Source organism: Prionailurus bengalensis, chromosome C1 (assembly GCF_016509475.1).
Source record: "Prionailurus bengalensis isolate Pbe53 chromosome C1, Fcat_Pben_1.1_paternal_pri, whole genome shotgun sequence".
In the NCBI taxonomy this organism is placed as follows: Eukaryota; Metazoa; Chordata; class Mammalia; order Carnivora; family Felidae; genus Prionailurus; species Prionailurus bengalensis.
In genome coordinates this window covers 45032268-45047895 of record NC_057345.1, presented here as the reverse complement: position 1 = coordinate 45047895, position 15628 = coordinate 45032268, and the positions used below count along the sequence as shown (strand labels likewise).

Below are 15628 nucleotides of genomic sequence, written 5' to 3'. Positions count from 1 at the left end.
ATACTTCCTGGTTAGAAACACAACATTGCTAGCCACCCGGAAAATAACATAAACAACAAAGGCATTTCAATGTTGTCCCCTCATGATGAGACTATCACTATCAAAAATAACTATTAAATATCCCCACCCTGGGGCACCCGGGTGGCTCAGGCAGTTAAGCATCCAACTCTTGGTTTCAGCTCAGGTCATGATCTCGTGGTCTGTGAGTTTGATCCCTGCATCAGGCTCAGTGCTAACAGTGTGGAGCCTGCTTGGGATTCTCTCTCTCTCTCTCTCTCTCTCTCTCTGCCTATCCCCTGCTTGTGATCTCTCTCTCTCTCAAAATAAATAAATATACTTAAAAAATGCCTCAGGGGTGCCTAGGTGGCTCAGTCAGTTAAGTGTCTGACTCTTGATTTCAGCTCAGGTCATCATCTCACGTTTCGTGAGTTCAAGCCCACAATTAGGCTCTGTGCTGGCAGTGCAGAGCCTGCTTGAGATTCCCTCTCTTTCTCTCTCTCTCTCTGCCACCCCCCCCCCCCACTCACGCTGTCTCTGTTTCTCTGAAAATAAATAAACATAAAAAATTTTTTAAAAGAAAAATGTCCCAACCCCTCTCCCTGCCACCTCCTCTGTCTGTGCCCACCTGCCCATTTTTGTTTTGGTGGCCACCCCAGTAAAAACCCGTGGTACTGATTCCAGGGGCTAGTCCCAGACTGCTGACCCTAGACTTATGACAGACGGTTGTCAGCACCACATAGGGCATCTGCATCTGACCTGTAGGAAAGAAAAAGCCTGGTACCCAGTGATGATGACAAATTCAGACTGTTGTTCCTCCCTTTGTAAGACTTCTTTGGAGGGAAGAATGCCATGTGAATAAAGTTGACATGCCACTGTGAATAAAGAAGAGAATAAGGGGGTCTTTGGGAATTATCAAGTTCTGAGGGGAAATTTTTGCGGGATTCTGCATGACAATGACTTGAATAAGTGCTCAGGACCCTCTCTCTGTTCCAGCTCCCAGGGATGAATCAATCACCAGAATGAGGCTAGCTGATTGTAGTAGCTTAGTGAAGACAGATATGGCTGACACCTCAAATACTAGAAAAGAAGACACAGAATGAGGGGTTCATTTATTGCAATACCAAGGGAAAGGCCCAAAACTCCACTTGAAAAGAGGATTACTTCCCTGGAAGAATCAGTGGTGAAGACCTCAATTATGAGGTCACAAGAAGAAAGCCTGGTGAATCTCCTAGAATCAGGGAGGGGACCCTTCCCTCTAATGAGCTATGTGTAGCTCCAGGAGAGGTCAGCTATTCTATCTGGTGGCTGTGCCCGAAGGCATTGGCATTGTGGGGCTGGGGACACCTCATCTCCACGGGTATGTTAGAACAAAGAGGCCTCCCTCCTTCATCCCATCTAAACAAACCCATCATCAGTAGCTTACTGGAGAAGAAACTCCTCCCTATCTTCTACTGCCTATCAGTCTCCCCTGGCCTAAAAGACCCCAAGACCTCGTGTGCATGTCCTCCAAAGCAAGCATTTACAGAGCAGATATTATCAAAGGATCAGAGCCATTGAAGGAAGGAGATCAGTCCCAACAACTAGAACAGGCAGATTTTAAGGAGGCAAGATGCAGTTAGAATTCTCAAGATGTTGTGAAAGCACATACAAAAAATAACTTTTGGTACTTACATATGCTTTCTGAATTTTAAAATTCAATAGAAGATTGTAAAACTAAGTGTTAATTTCCCCCAAAATGATTATAGCAATTTAGAAAATTGAATATAGGAAACAACCCACAATATAGAGCGACAAATACATGAAAATCATAAATGAAAAGGTGAGGGACATAAAAGACACGTGCAGGACTTCTATTATGTAAGTGATAGAGTTCCAAAAGGGGGACAAGACACAGATGGAGAATTAATAATAGGGGACAGAGTTCAAGAAAAGTTCACCAAAGTGAGGAAAGATGAGAAAATTCATGTGGAAAGGATGCACTGTGGACAGGAGTAATGTTTAAGTGGCACACACCTAGGGATAGCCTGGCAAAATTACCCAACTCCAAAAACAGAAGAAAGAAAAAATATTCGTAAGCTTCTTGTGGCTGCCATAAAGTTGTATCTCTCAGATCTAAGTTTACCACCAAGGGCACGTAGAGGTCATGCTCCCTGTAGATTAATCATGCGAGGACACAAGGCAGGCCAGTTCCTGTGAGACACGGGTCTCCTTCAGGGACAACTTTAGCTCAAGGACCCCCCACAGGCCTGGCCAACCCATCTTGGAGCTATGCTGCAGTCAGAGACCATTCCTACCTCAAGGGCGCTTCCTTTCCAATCTCCTGTTACAGAATTCAGACCTCCATCAGGGGCTCGAGGTTCTGCTGGTCTTCTGTTGCCGTCCCGCTAAATCTCTTACATAGTTAATGCTATCTGTGAGTCATCATGGCTGACCTCAACTAACACAGACATACAGATAGATGGGCGGGGAGAGGTACATAGACAGGCAAAACTAAAAAAAAAAAAAAAAATCCAACTTTCTGTGCAACACTGGTAAATAGAAGACAGTGAATCATAATTTTTAGATCACTGAGAGAAAAAAATATAATGAAAGCATCCCACATTTTACTATATTCTCAGTGAAAGCTGTTAGATACTAGTGGAACTCACAAATATTTCCAGTTCTCTGCCTTCGGGGCACACGGGGGCTTGGCATTACTCTGCCCCTTTGCAGTTTGTCATGGTCATATGACATTCTTTGGGCAATGAAAATGTGTGTGTCACTTCTGGGCAGAGGCGTGTCAGGGTCGTGAGACTTCCCGGCACTCTCTCCCCTTGCTGCTCTGATCCGGGAAGCTTGCGTTGATACAGAAGTGAAACGTGGATCTCTCACACGCGGGACAACCTTCCCAGTAAGTCTCCTGGACCCAGCCGCAAAGCAAAAGGGAGACTTTTCTTCTGTTAAGCCTTTGAGATTTGGAGAATATTGATTCCCACAGCGTAAACTATTCGATTCCACTAACACGGAGGCCAGAGAAAACGATGTAAGCTCCGTGAGGGCGCGGCCCTTCACTATCCCCTGTCATACTCACTTGCCCGAGAACATCATGAACTACCACCCTATATACTGGGGTGGTGGCGTTGGTGCTGGATCTTGACATTGAAAGAAATGTTCAGTTACTAAAGAATTAAAAGAGCATGTACCCATGCCCTTAGCTGAGGAAATCACTTGGGGAAGAATTCTAAACACATGAAAATTAAATTAAAACAAAAGTCTCCAGGTAGAAAAGACGACAAGCACAAGCAAGAGCGGTGGGCAGTAAATCTTGTGGTATTTTATGGTTAAATCTAAAAGGAAGATGAATGCTTGGCTGGGAATTGTAATACGAGTTAAGCGAGGATTATTGAAACCGAAGAGGCGTATTGTAAGAAAATGTGGGATAATAGAACAAAAGGTCGGAATTTACTCAGCCAAACCCAGGAGGTGAGGGTATGAGGGGGGCCGGGGGCAGGTTCCACAAGGGAGTAGGAAGAAGATGAAGCTCCAACATTTAAGGGTTTCGTCACTGTGGCGAGCACGTGGCCAAGTAAAACATTGAGGTGGGAAAGAATTAGGAAGAGTTATTGGATTTTTATGTAGTGATAGAGAAGCATTTGGCTGGAAAGATGGTTAACCATTACTATATATGATTAAGAGGCCTATTGCTTGATCATTCAGTGGACCAATAGTTACTGAGTACCTAGCATATGCTGAGTATTTTTATAGGTGTTAGGGCTGTATTGGTGAATACATCAGTAAATAAAACAGACAAGGTTCCTACTCTCACTCTCAAGAAGGAATGGACAGGTCATCAAACAAATAACAACATAATTTCCGACGGTCATGACCACCATTTCTTTTCCTTGACTAAAACCTGAGGAAAGAATAGAAATTATCTCTGGGAAGATGAGGAGACCAGTTTCCTAGGCAGAAAACTTAAGGCAGTGATAAGTTTGGTATGTTCAAGTAGCAGAAGGAAGGTCATATCGACCGGAGCTTGCGTGTGTGTCCAGGGTGGGGGTGGGGGCATCACGATACCAGTTCACAAAAGTGACAGATCACAGAGAACTCCATGAGGCTGAGCAAGAATGCGGGATTGTTCCAAATGTATTGGAAAGCAATTGAGGAGCTTTAGGAAAGGGAGTGTCATGATGTGATTTAAGATCATGGGCTGGGGGCACCTGGGTGGCGCAGTCGGTTAAGCGTCCAACTTCGGCTCAGGTCACGATCTCGCGGTCCGGGAGTTCCAGCCCCGCGTCGGGCTCTGGGCTGATGGCTCAGAGCCTGGAGCCTGTTTCCGATTCTGTGTCTCCCTCTCTCTCTGCTCCTCCCCCGTTCATGCTCTGTCTCTCTCTCTGTCCCAAAAATAAATAAACGTTGAAAAAAAAAATTTTTTTTAATAAAAAAAAAATAAAAAAAAAAAAGATCGTGGGCTGATACGCACAGAAAGGGTCATAGAGGCCAGGGCAAGAGTGAAAGCAGGGACACCAACTAGGACACGATGGTAGCTTGGGCCAGACAGTGGAATGGGCATGGAAAATAGCGGCCAGATTGGGATTCTTTTGAAGATACGGGTAATGGAACCTGGCAATGGATTAGCTGTCCTAAGTGAGGGGAAGGAAAGAATTGAAGTTAACTCAGTATTGTTGACTTGAGCACCTGAGTAGAAGACTCAGGGACAACCGATTGGGCGCTGGAGAGAGGGGAAGGTAAGTCATAAAGCTATGTTTAGGCAAATTCCATCTGAGATGCCTATTAGACACCCAGGGAAAGATGTATCCGAGCTCACATTTGGATACATGGGCTGAGTCAGAACCCAGGGGTGGGGGTGAACAGTCATCAGAGAGGAGGCATCCGAAACCAAAGGAAGACTCAGGCTACTGTATTTCCACAGCTATATATGTAAAGCACCTCGCCTGGGACTTAACACATGGTAGGTGCTCAATAAGTGATTTCTTCCCCCTTTCTCCTGGGGATGATTGAAGATGGTCTCCTAGAATGAATCCTGAGCTGAGCGTCAGGAGACTAGACCAGGGAAGAGTCCTGACATAGGCAGGACGTGTCAGCTTCTGGTCCTCAGTTCTCTCAGCAATTAGAAGAAAGTAACGGCCATCAGCAGTGCCTATCTGGGGACGGCACGGAATGGGAATGGAATACAGTGAAGCATGTGGAAATTTTAGGGGGTGATGGGTATGTTGTTTACATTGACTGTGCTGATGGTTTCACAGGTTTGTACATATCTCAGAACTCATCAAATTGGACACTTGATGAGTATGGATTATTTTATGTCAATTATACCTTAATAATGCTGCTAAAAAAAAAATTAAAGGGAACAGCTTCTGCTTTATTTATCTCCCTGGGTTGTTGGGTCTAGGATTAAATAATAGGATTAAATGATAACTATAGGGGTGCCTGGGTGGCTCAGTCGGTTGAGCGTCTGACCTCGGCTCAGGTCATGATCTCACGGTCCGTGAGTTCGAGCCCCGCATCGGGGCTCTGTGCTGATAGCTCGGAGCCTGGAGCCTGCTTCGGATTCTGTGTCTCCCTCTCTCTGACCCTCCCCTGTTCATGCTCTGTCTCTCTCTGTCTCAAAAATAAATAACCATTAAAAAAAATTTAAATGATAATTATAGAAGCGCTTGAAATAATAAAAACTAAACAGAGGGAGCATATTCTATTGCTGCTGACTTTTTGCTCCCTGTAAATAGGCACCGACTTATTCAGGAGCAGAAAGTAAGAGCTACAGGGTACGTGGAGGAAAAATATGAAGATTTTCCTAAAAAAACGACAAACCAGACAGGAAGGGGACTGTATTAGTCAGGGTTCTCCAGAGAAACAGAACCAATGCGGGAGATGTGATTTATTACACAGAATTGGCTCGTGCAATTATGGAGGCTGGAAAGTCCTCAGATTTTCAGTCAGCAAACTGGAGACCCAGGAGAGCCAACGGTCTAGTTCTTTTTTTTAATTATTATTATTATTTTTAATGTTTATTTATTTGGGGGACAGAGCACAAGCCGGGGGAGGGGCAGAGAGAGAGGGAGGGAGACACAGAATCCAAAGCAGGCTCTAGGCTCTGAGCTGTCAGCACAGAGCCCGACGTGGGGCTCGAACCCATGAACCGTGAGATTCCGACCCGAGCCGAAATCGGACACTTAACCGACTGAGCCACCCAGGCGCCCCTACCAATGCTCTAGTTCTAGTCTGAGTCCACAGGCCTAAGAACCAGGAGAGCTGGTGGTATAGATCCAGTTGGAACTTGGAGGTTCACGCCCCAGGGTGAGTGGGTGTGTTAGGCCCAGCGTGAAGACAGGAAAAATCAAGGTCCCAGCCCACAAGTAGTCAGGCAGGAAGAACGCCCTCTTACTGTTTCTTTGCTCTATTCAGGCCTTCAACTGACTGGATGAGCCTCTCACTAGGGAGAGCAATATGCTTTACTAAATCCACAAATCCAAATGCCGATCTCATTCAAAACCCCCTCACAAGCACAGTAATGTTTGACTAAGCATCTAGGCATCCCGCAGCCCAATCAAGTTGACAGAAGAATTAGCCATCACGGGGACTATTACTTATTGAGCTACTATTTACAGCAAACCTCTATTACACCCCTGTCACAGATAAAACCCAAAGGGACCAAGAGGTGACATCGCCTGCCCCAGAACACAGGGCTGCCAAAATGACAGAGCCGGCTTTAAACCTCATTTCATCTAAGTCCGCTGTACCAAACTCCGCTTCTTAGAATCCCAAAGCTCAGAGTTGAATGAGCCCTTAGGGATTAGCTAGTCCCTATCCTTGGTTTTGCAGAAATCCAGAGGCGAAGTGACAAGTTCAGGTGGCACGCAAACTACTGAGAGAGCCCGCAGCTCCTGCCCCGTCACACCATCACTGCTGGTGTTGGGTTTGGGTGGAATCAGACTCGCCTTTGGCCACTTCCAAGTCCAGCCTGGGAGGGAGAAAAATCCTACTCTGGGATCATGTTCTGCCCTCGTGGCCTCACCAGAGAATGTTCCAATGGCTGAGCCCCATCCTGCCCTCTCACCATCTCCAGCCCCTCTTTCCCAGACTGCCCTAGTCATTTTTTCTTGGAGGAAAAAATGACACGCAGACATCCAAAATTCAGGAGTGTGGGGCTGTCTACTGGGGTCATCTCCTTTCCTGCAGGCTACTTGCTCTTGGGGGAAAAGTCATGTCCATAAGGTTATAAATGACTGGATCTCAGGATCCTAGTGAGCTCCAGAGAAGAAATAAGGGGAAGAAAGCCTAGTGGGGAAGGGAAAGGTTGAAGGATTTTTACCTGAAAGATACCATCCTGGGGAAAGTTTTTTCCATGCTAATACTAGCCGGCATTTATCGAGAACTTACTGAGCAGTCAGCCACAATTCTAGGGGATTCAGGTTGTCTCAGTTATCACAGCCACTCAACAAGGTATGTACTTTTATGACCCCATTTTTTACAGATAAGAAACTGAGGCACAAACGTGTTAAGTAACTTCCCCAGGAGCACACAGTTGATGGCTGGTGGAGCTGATTTTCCACCTCTGGCAGTTCGACTTCACAACCTGCACACTAATGCTTACACAACGGTTTCCAGTTTGCATAGCGCGTTTCCACCAGTTATCTCATCCGATTTGCATACCACACCTGTGAGTCAAGTTTTGCTCTCTGCGTTGGTTTCCTTCTTTATAAAATGAAGTTCACAGAGTGAAGAGACTCGCCCAAGTCCATCCAACGAATCAATGGTTGATACGCATTGATTCATTCAAAAAAATGTTTATCGGGGCGCCTGGGTGGCTCAGTCAGTTAAGCGGCCAACTTAGGCTCAGGTCATGATCTTGTGCTCCGTGAGTTCGAGCCCCGCATCGGGCTCTGTGCTGACGGCTCGGAGCCTGGAGCCTGTTTCTCATTCTGTGTCTCCCTCTCTCTCTGCCCCTCCCCCGTTCATGCTCTGTCTCTTTCTGTCTCAAAAATAAATAAACTTTAAAAAAAAATATTTATCAAACACCCACTAAGGGGTAGGCACAGCCACCGCCTTCAGGAAACCAGAGGCTGTCCAGGGAGCTAGGCAATCACAATACAGTCTGACTTTTTTTATTGTTTTAATTTTTATTTTATCATTTTTACTAAAGTGTAACAATGCAGTAAGGCATGCAAATCAAAGTGTGCAGTTCAATGAATATTCAACATGAACACATATGCACGTACACATGCCTATGTGTCAATGTGCATAGGTATATATCTCTGAATCAAGGTATAGACTATTTCCAGTTCCACACAAGGCTCCTTGATACCAAGGTCACTGTTATTGTGGCCTGTTTTCACCATGAATCTGTCGCGCTGGTTTCCAGCTTCACTGAAATGGACTCGGACAGTGCATACTCATTCATACCTGGCTTTCCTTCCCCAACATTCACCCATGCTGCTGGTGTTATAGCTTTTTTTCCTTTGATTGCTGCACTGTTTGGTCCTGTTTGACCACACCCGTGCACGGCAGCCTTGCTCTCTGGGAAGCCAACTCGGAGGCGGATTCGTAGGCAGAATGACTACTGAGAAGTGCCCTTGGGTTGACAGCTGCAGACAGGAGAGACAAGAAGCAGGACGGGGAGCGGGGAGATATTCAGAGTTTGGTGCAGACCCAAGGACCACCCCAGCCAACCCCACGAGGAGCCTGGAAGCTCAAACAGCCTGCGTTAGCCGTGCTGTGCGGCTGTGGCAAAGCGGCCGTCTGCGGCCCAGGCAGATCTGGAAGGGCCAGAGAGCCTGAAGGTTGGCTGCTGGCAGCCGTCCCAACAGCTGGGGCAAGCCCCACCTTGAAGAGGGATCTGGGCAGCACCTGGCCGTGCCCACGCTTTGATATATTTCTCCATTCTCCGGTTGATGGACATTTGGGTGGGTTCCACTTTGCACTATTATGAATCATGCCGCTATGAACGTTCTTACAAATGTCTTTTGATGGACATAACCACTTGTTTCTGTTGGAGATATAACTAGGAACAGAATTGCTTGATCAGTCGTAGGGCATATATCAATTTACACTTTCACCAGCCATGTAAGAGAGTTTCCATTATTCCAACGCCTAGGATTAAAGTCTCTGTAATTGTAGCCATTTTTGTGGGTGGGTATTTAGTGGCATCTCGTTATGGTTTTGATCTGCATTTCCCTGACCGGCTTAACACAGAGCCATCAAATATCTGCCTAAGTCACCGTGTCTGGTCAGCGTGCAGCCAAACTTGAACCCCAGGTAGTTGGTTCTAGAGACGCTATGTCTCTCCCCGTACGTGTTTCCGCCGGGGAGTATCTATTTCTAAAGACTGAACTACTTCTGAAGCAATTGGTGACTCCCTCCCTGGGAATCTGGTTTTGTGGTATGTATTCGTGTCCCCCTGGGGCAGAGGCTGACAGCCAGTCCCCACTTCCTTCTTGCTTCATACCCTTTCTGATCAGGTGTCTGATGACTATGTGCTTAGGGGAAAAGACAGTGAAACACAGGAGACGCCACTCAGGCTGCTGAGACTCCTTTTCGGGGTCTTCAATAATGTCATGAAGCAATTGAACTTACCGACACCGGAACTCCTGTAATGCAAACATCCTAAAGTACACAGTGACAAATTTTCTTAGTATTTAAGCCATTTGAGTTAGTCTTCTGTTACTTGTAGCCAAAAACATCCTAACTCCCTCTTTCCCCCACCTCAGCTCCAACAGATTGGTACTTTTCTTCCTGGGGCTTCTCCTTACAATGTGGTCTTCTGGAAAATGCAAGAATGAGTCATTCTTGCAACGTTTATAATAACATAGATTATTTCGATTCTATGCAGAGCAACTCTAAATGGTAGGATTCGTGTCAACTCCATTTCCTAGATGAGGAAACTACAGAAACAAATCTCAGCTTCCTGAGGACTTGAACATCTCAAAGGGTTCTTCCTAGCAATGACTTCATTTTTCAGAAACTACAGCCAAGAGCCAGAGAGAGGAAATATCTTGCTTATGGTCCCACAACTAGTGAGTAGAACACCTGAACTCGGTAGATCTTCATAGAAAACAATTCTTTCCTTCCAAGAAGTTAACATGCAAACGTTCAGCCGGGCACTCTGGGAAGCCAGAACACCCAGCCACTCGACACTTTAATTGCTCTATCAACAGTCTTCTGCTTCCGAGGATGCCAGTCCGAACGTCTCCTGCACATCTCACAGAGGACACATATTCTGACACCAAGGAGAAAATAAAAGCAACTCCCTGTCCAAGACTCATAAAGTCAGCGCCTCTGCATAAATATACAGGTTTCCCTGAAGCTGGAGACTCACTGTATGTCAGAGCTGGTGTACAGAGAACGGAGAGCTGAGCTGAGCTCAGGTGCCTTCCCTCCCCAACCCCCCACCCCCCCACCCCCGCCTCTAGGAGAGGGCAGAGGAGCCTGGCTCCTGGCTCAGATTCTCCTAAGAGCACTGCAGGCCTGGGTGGCTCGGTAGGTTCAGCATCCAACTCTGGACTTCTGCTCAGGTCGTGATCTCACGGTTCATGAGATCGAGCCCTGCGTCAGGTGCTGTGCTGACAGCATGAAGCCTGCTTGGGATTCTCTCTCTCTCTCTCTCTCTCTCTCCCAAGATAAATAAACAAACAAACAAAAAGGAAACAAAAAGAACTTCAGGTGTCTCTCGTGCTCTCAGAGCTCTGAAGCTCCTCAGATTCCATCCTCTTCCACCGGGACCCTGCTTCCCTCTCTTCTCTGGAGCCGCCAACATTCTCTCTTCCTTCTGGAGAGCTCAGTCACCCCATCCCCCCTGCTGGCTGTGAGGAAGTCACCATCTACCAGCTCCGCAGACACACTGTTATTTGCTGCCCCTAAAATTAAGCCCTTGACCCTTCTGTTATGTGAGTCTTACTGGGAGATTTTAACACAAAGGCCTTTCGGCTGAGAGCCTTTTGGCGTTACTGAGAGAAGAACGGACAGGGGCCACTGCGGGGCCTACCTCACACAGCAGCTCCCAGGCCTTGTTAAGGACCTTGTACTTACCCAGAAGGCAAAGGGAAGCCACTGAGTCATTTTAAGCAGGAGTGCAGCAAGATCCCATCTGGGTTCTAGAAAAACCACTCTTGTGGCCAAGGGAAAGTTGGGGAGGACAAGGGACAAGACTAGAGACAAAGGGCAATCTTTTGGGCTGCCTTGTCAGGTAAGGAGCTCCCTGTCACTGAAGCATGCAAACGAGATAGAGAAGCTATAAGGAAGATTCCTGCAAAGACACACGGTTGGACTAGCTCGTGCCTGAGGTCCCTTCCAGCTTGGAACCACCAAGAGAAAACCTCCCTGCCCCAACCCAAACTCCTCTCCTCTGAAGCTCACAGGCTGGGACTGCAGTGTCCCCGTCCATGCCTGAGTAGGTTTCTGTCTCCATGGCATATTTGAGGTGCTCAGCCAGTGCCCCCCATGGGGACAAGGGGCGGTCCCATTTTGTTGTGCAACAGCTCATAAATCCAGGAATTACAAACAAAGAGAATTCTGTTATAGGTATATGCCATTTGAAATACAATCTCTGTAAGGGCTTTATGTTTGTCATGAATTTTATAAATTGTTGCAGTAATTAACAGGGCATAAAACAGGCTTCCTACCCCATCCGGGAAGGCCTTCCTGAATGCTCCATTGTCAGATGTGCCTCTCAGGCCCTCAGAATGGCGGTGCCCTGGGTGATGCTGGGTGTGGGATTGAGGGTGGGGGCTGCAACCCTGGGAAAAACGCCTTCATTCACGGGCGGTAGTTTAATGGGCTCATTTTAGGTGGCTTAGAGAATGACATCAAGATTTATCTCCTGGGCCCTTCCCTCAATAAATTAGAATGGGGTCCGGGGCCCGGGAGACAATTAAGACCCTCTCCCACATTTCCATCCAAAGCTGGGCAGTGAGAAGTGTTTTCTTCGTTGCTCTGACTGCATGCGTTTGGGGGATTTTGCCACTTTTTTCCCCCTTGTTTTCTTTCTCTCTGGGAAAACCGTCAAGTGCTGTATGGAAAATAAAGACCCCAATTCATGAGCACAGGTTTGATTTCTTTCTGGAAAATAGTACCTTCTCGAAGTCTGAAATGACCCAGAGAGTTATTCCTAGCCCTCCCTGGAGAATGCTATCTCTCTCCACGTAGCTTTGCAGGATGTTGGGAGACAGTCAACAAGCTTAGTGTCCTTGGGACTCCCTCCTCCTGGCTTTTTCATTAAGGAATATTTCAGGCAGACAAAAAAGTATAATTGGTATGAAGAGTATTTATGAACCCACTATCTGGCTGAAAATAGAAAACATTGCAGGTCACAATGAAGCCCCCTGGCCCCTCTCCCATTTTCCAATAATGTGTCCTGTGGGATTTTAGCAGGGAAGGGACATGGTCAGATGAGATCGGGTTGCCCCCGTGACCAATCCATAGAGTGGGTCCATAGAGGAACCAAGGCTGGTTGTGAGACACCAGGCCGAACACCGGAAGGGTGTTCGATGGTCAGACCAAAGACCATAGCACTCCAGGCCCCACCCTGCACCCCTTAATGCTGAGCATGGAAAATCAACAGGTAAATGAAATTTGTGAGCGACAATGGCGATTGATCCCGGTATCTCACCTTTAATCAACCCGGCATTTTTCAAGCTCACTAAATCACCAAATCCTCCCCGTAACTCTTTATTTCATTCCAATTTGACATATAGGGAAAGGGATACTCACGAGAATTAAATAATTTTCCCAAGACCGTGCTGTTGGTTTGGGGTCCTGGCTAATGCCCCTATAGCTCTTTCCTTGACCTTGAGTCACCCCGTAACACCTAGGACAGACCCCGGCACGTACAGGTTGTGCTCTCTCAGCACTTTCTGTACAAATGGATCGCTCCTTCTATACATCCATCCTCTCTATTCTTTGGAGATGTAGTCATACATAGCCTGTGTCATTTTTCTGACGCTTTTGTACATAAAATCACTCACGATATGTTTTCTAACTTGGAAGTAAGCTCCTTGAAGGGGGGAGAGATCATGTTTCTTATCTCCTGGCACAAAATAAGAAATCATAATTATAATTAGATAATGGGCATAGGCTTCTACAACCAGAAGAGATATTTGAGGACATCCGGTTAAATACCTTCCTTTTACAAATGAGGAAACTGCGATTTGGAGAGGAAAAAACAAACAAAAAATGCCTGGCCACGGTCCCTAGGGTGTGTGAGGAGGACGTTGTACATGTGTCCTGTGGCCACCTTCTCCCAGATTCTTTAGCTAGACCATATTAGAAACCTCCGGATGTGCCAGGCTCCAGGACGGGCACTGGGATACCACAGGCAACAAGATTCACACTGTAGCCCAGGGGTCACAGCGGCTTCGGGGACAGCCCCACTGGAAGAAGCCACACCACGGAAGAAAGTCGGGAGAGGCAGAGCCTGTGGGGAAGGGAAGAGCTGGTACCCAAAGTAAAGACTTTCAGTTTCTAATTTTACACTCTGGGGCAACCTAACACATTTCCCTTTTCTTGACCTCAAGCACTCCCAAAATCAGAGGAAGGGAACCAGAATCTCTTGGAACCTCTGACTCATAATGGAGAAGTCCTGGCTTCGAGAAGCCTGGAAGCCGGCTGTCTATTCTCCCAGTGAGTGCAGAAATCCCAGCCACAGGTCCTACCGAGCACTCCTAGGGTGGGACCCTCACTGTTGTTGGGCAAAGGTTTAGAGCAAACAGCCTTGGGGGAGAGAGATAGCATCTCTCCGGGAGTAGGGGCAAGTTGGTTTGTTGGCCCATCTAATACAGACAACACCTCCCCCAGGGCAAGGGTCAGGCAGGTTTGCAAGCAGCCAGCCCATTATCAAAGATTTCTTTCCCTAAACCCAAGCCTCCTCTGCTGTGAAGCACACCTCTTAGAAGTATAGCACCTATCCGGGCCACTTTGCATCAGCGCCAGGGGGCCTGAGGGACAAGAGGAAATTGACGTGCAGGCGAGGCTTATGCTGCCTTTGTCTCTAACCCAGGAGTTACCCGTCCCCTCCCAGCATCCGTGAAATAGTGGAGGCTAACTCTGTAGGATAAAGTCTCAGACTCCTCTCCCTGCTGTTTTCTAAGCCAGCCCCTCCGGTGTTTGTGTTATTCCTAGACAGTCAAGTCCCTTCTTTTCAGTTTTGTTGTTTTGGTTGTTGTTAGAGCAGATTTAAGCTGGAGTAGCGTTAAGCTTTGTTAGAGTAGGGTTAAGCCTTTAGGGGCTGGCTGCAACCGTGTGGTGACCACCTGACCTGGTTTGTCCCACATTGTCATTCCATTTATTCCTGCCGTCCTGGCATACCTATTGATAACACTCCTTTTCATCCCCAGAAGTGTCCTAGTTTGGATGGCACGTTATATGGACACCCTCATTAAAGGGAGCTTGAATGACCAATCTAGCCACCAGCCCCAGGGCGACAGTCCCCATATCCCTGTAGGATCTTCCTGCCAAAATGATAATGTACAAGGTAAGGCTTCATGCTCCAGTATAAAAACGTCATGGCTTTGGCAAGCTGTTTAACCTCTTTGTGCCTTGATTTCTTTACCTGTACAATGAGTATAATAATAGTGATGAGCTTTGGGGGTGAAGGTGGGGTGGTGGGGGGGGGGGTCTGGAGCCGACAACCAAGAAAGAATTCTTGAAGACGTCTTTGGTGCAAAAAAGGTGATTTTATTAAAGCATGGGGACAGGACCCGTGGGCAGAAAGAGCTGAATGGCTGGTTTTATACTATGGAGTTGGGGACTACAGTCAAAAGGGAGGCCTCCAGAGGGACTCTGACACTCTGAAGAGGACCTGAGCCCTTGCTATTGTCAAGCTAAGGTTCTTTTCCCTCTAGTAAGGCATTAACATTAGGACAGTAGGGGGTTCCTGGAGAAACGCTATACTCTGTATTTGCCTCAAGTATTTATCAATGGGCTGCAGGTTGTGAAAAATGTAATTCTACCTGCCATTTCTTTCTTGCCTTTGTTCCCCGGATCACTATGGAGGGGTGATGTTGGGGCTCCAGGAAACTGAGTCCATAGGTTTCTGAAGATGAGGCTATTGATAAGATTGCCTTTTTCTTGTAATTTAGCAAGACATCTGTAAACTGATGGAGACTCATGTCCTGCACGACTGTGATCTCTATCCGTTAGCTATTTGTTCTCTTTCCTCTCCTTTGTCCCTGGGTAGCCAGGAGTGCCGGAGGAATGTCACACACACATCCCACCTGGACTTCTTTGGCCATTTGTCAGTAACCACTGATCTGGTTCAAGCATTTCACAAACCTAGAAAGAACCCTCAGTGGGTAGGCACACCAGACCTGTGGTTCCAAGCAAGACCGTATTCCGTCCAGTTCTGGATGGCCGCTCACTTGGCTTCTCACAGGAGCCACGGGAGGGCTCGTCTGTAAGAGAGTCACAGAAGCGTGCAGTAAATAATTATGAATAAATAAGGGCAGCGTCCTGCCTGTAAATCTGTATCTAGTTCATGAATCCAAACTTTCACCATTTTGTGGGTACGTGGTGAAGGGGTGGGTGTATATCCATATACCTATGTTTTGCTAAGGGCTCTACTCCATATCTAAGAGGAAAAGGGGTGCTATTAATATATAGGCCGGGACTATAGGCATAAACGAGGGCTGTGTGAGGC

The 15628-nt window shown here is 47.0% G+C and overlaps 1 long non-coding RNA gene across 1 annotated transcript; it reads left to right on the top strand.

The window, feature by feature from the left end:
- Window positions 1-2737: 2737 nt before the first annotated feature.
- On the top strand, window positions 2738-10548 carry LOC122480557. The gene is made up of 3 exons (XR_006296595.1): window positions 2738-2890; window positions 7475-7660; window positions 9830-10548. It is a non-coding gene; the product is annotated as an uncharacterized LOC122480557 (long non-coding RNA).
- Window positions 10549-15628: the final 5080 nt, after the last annotated feature.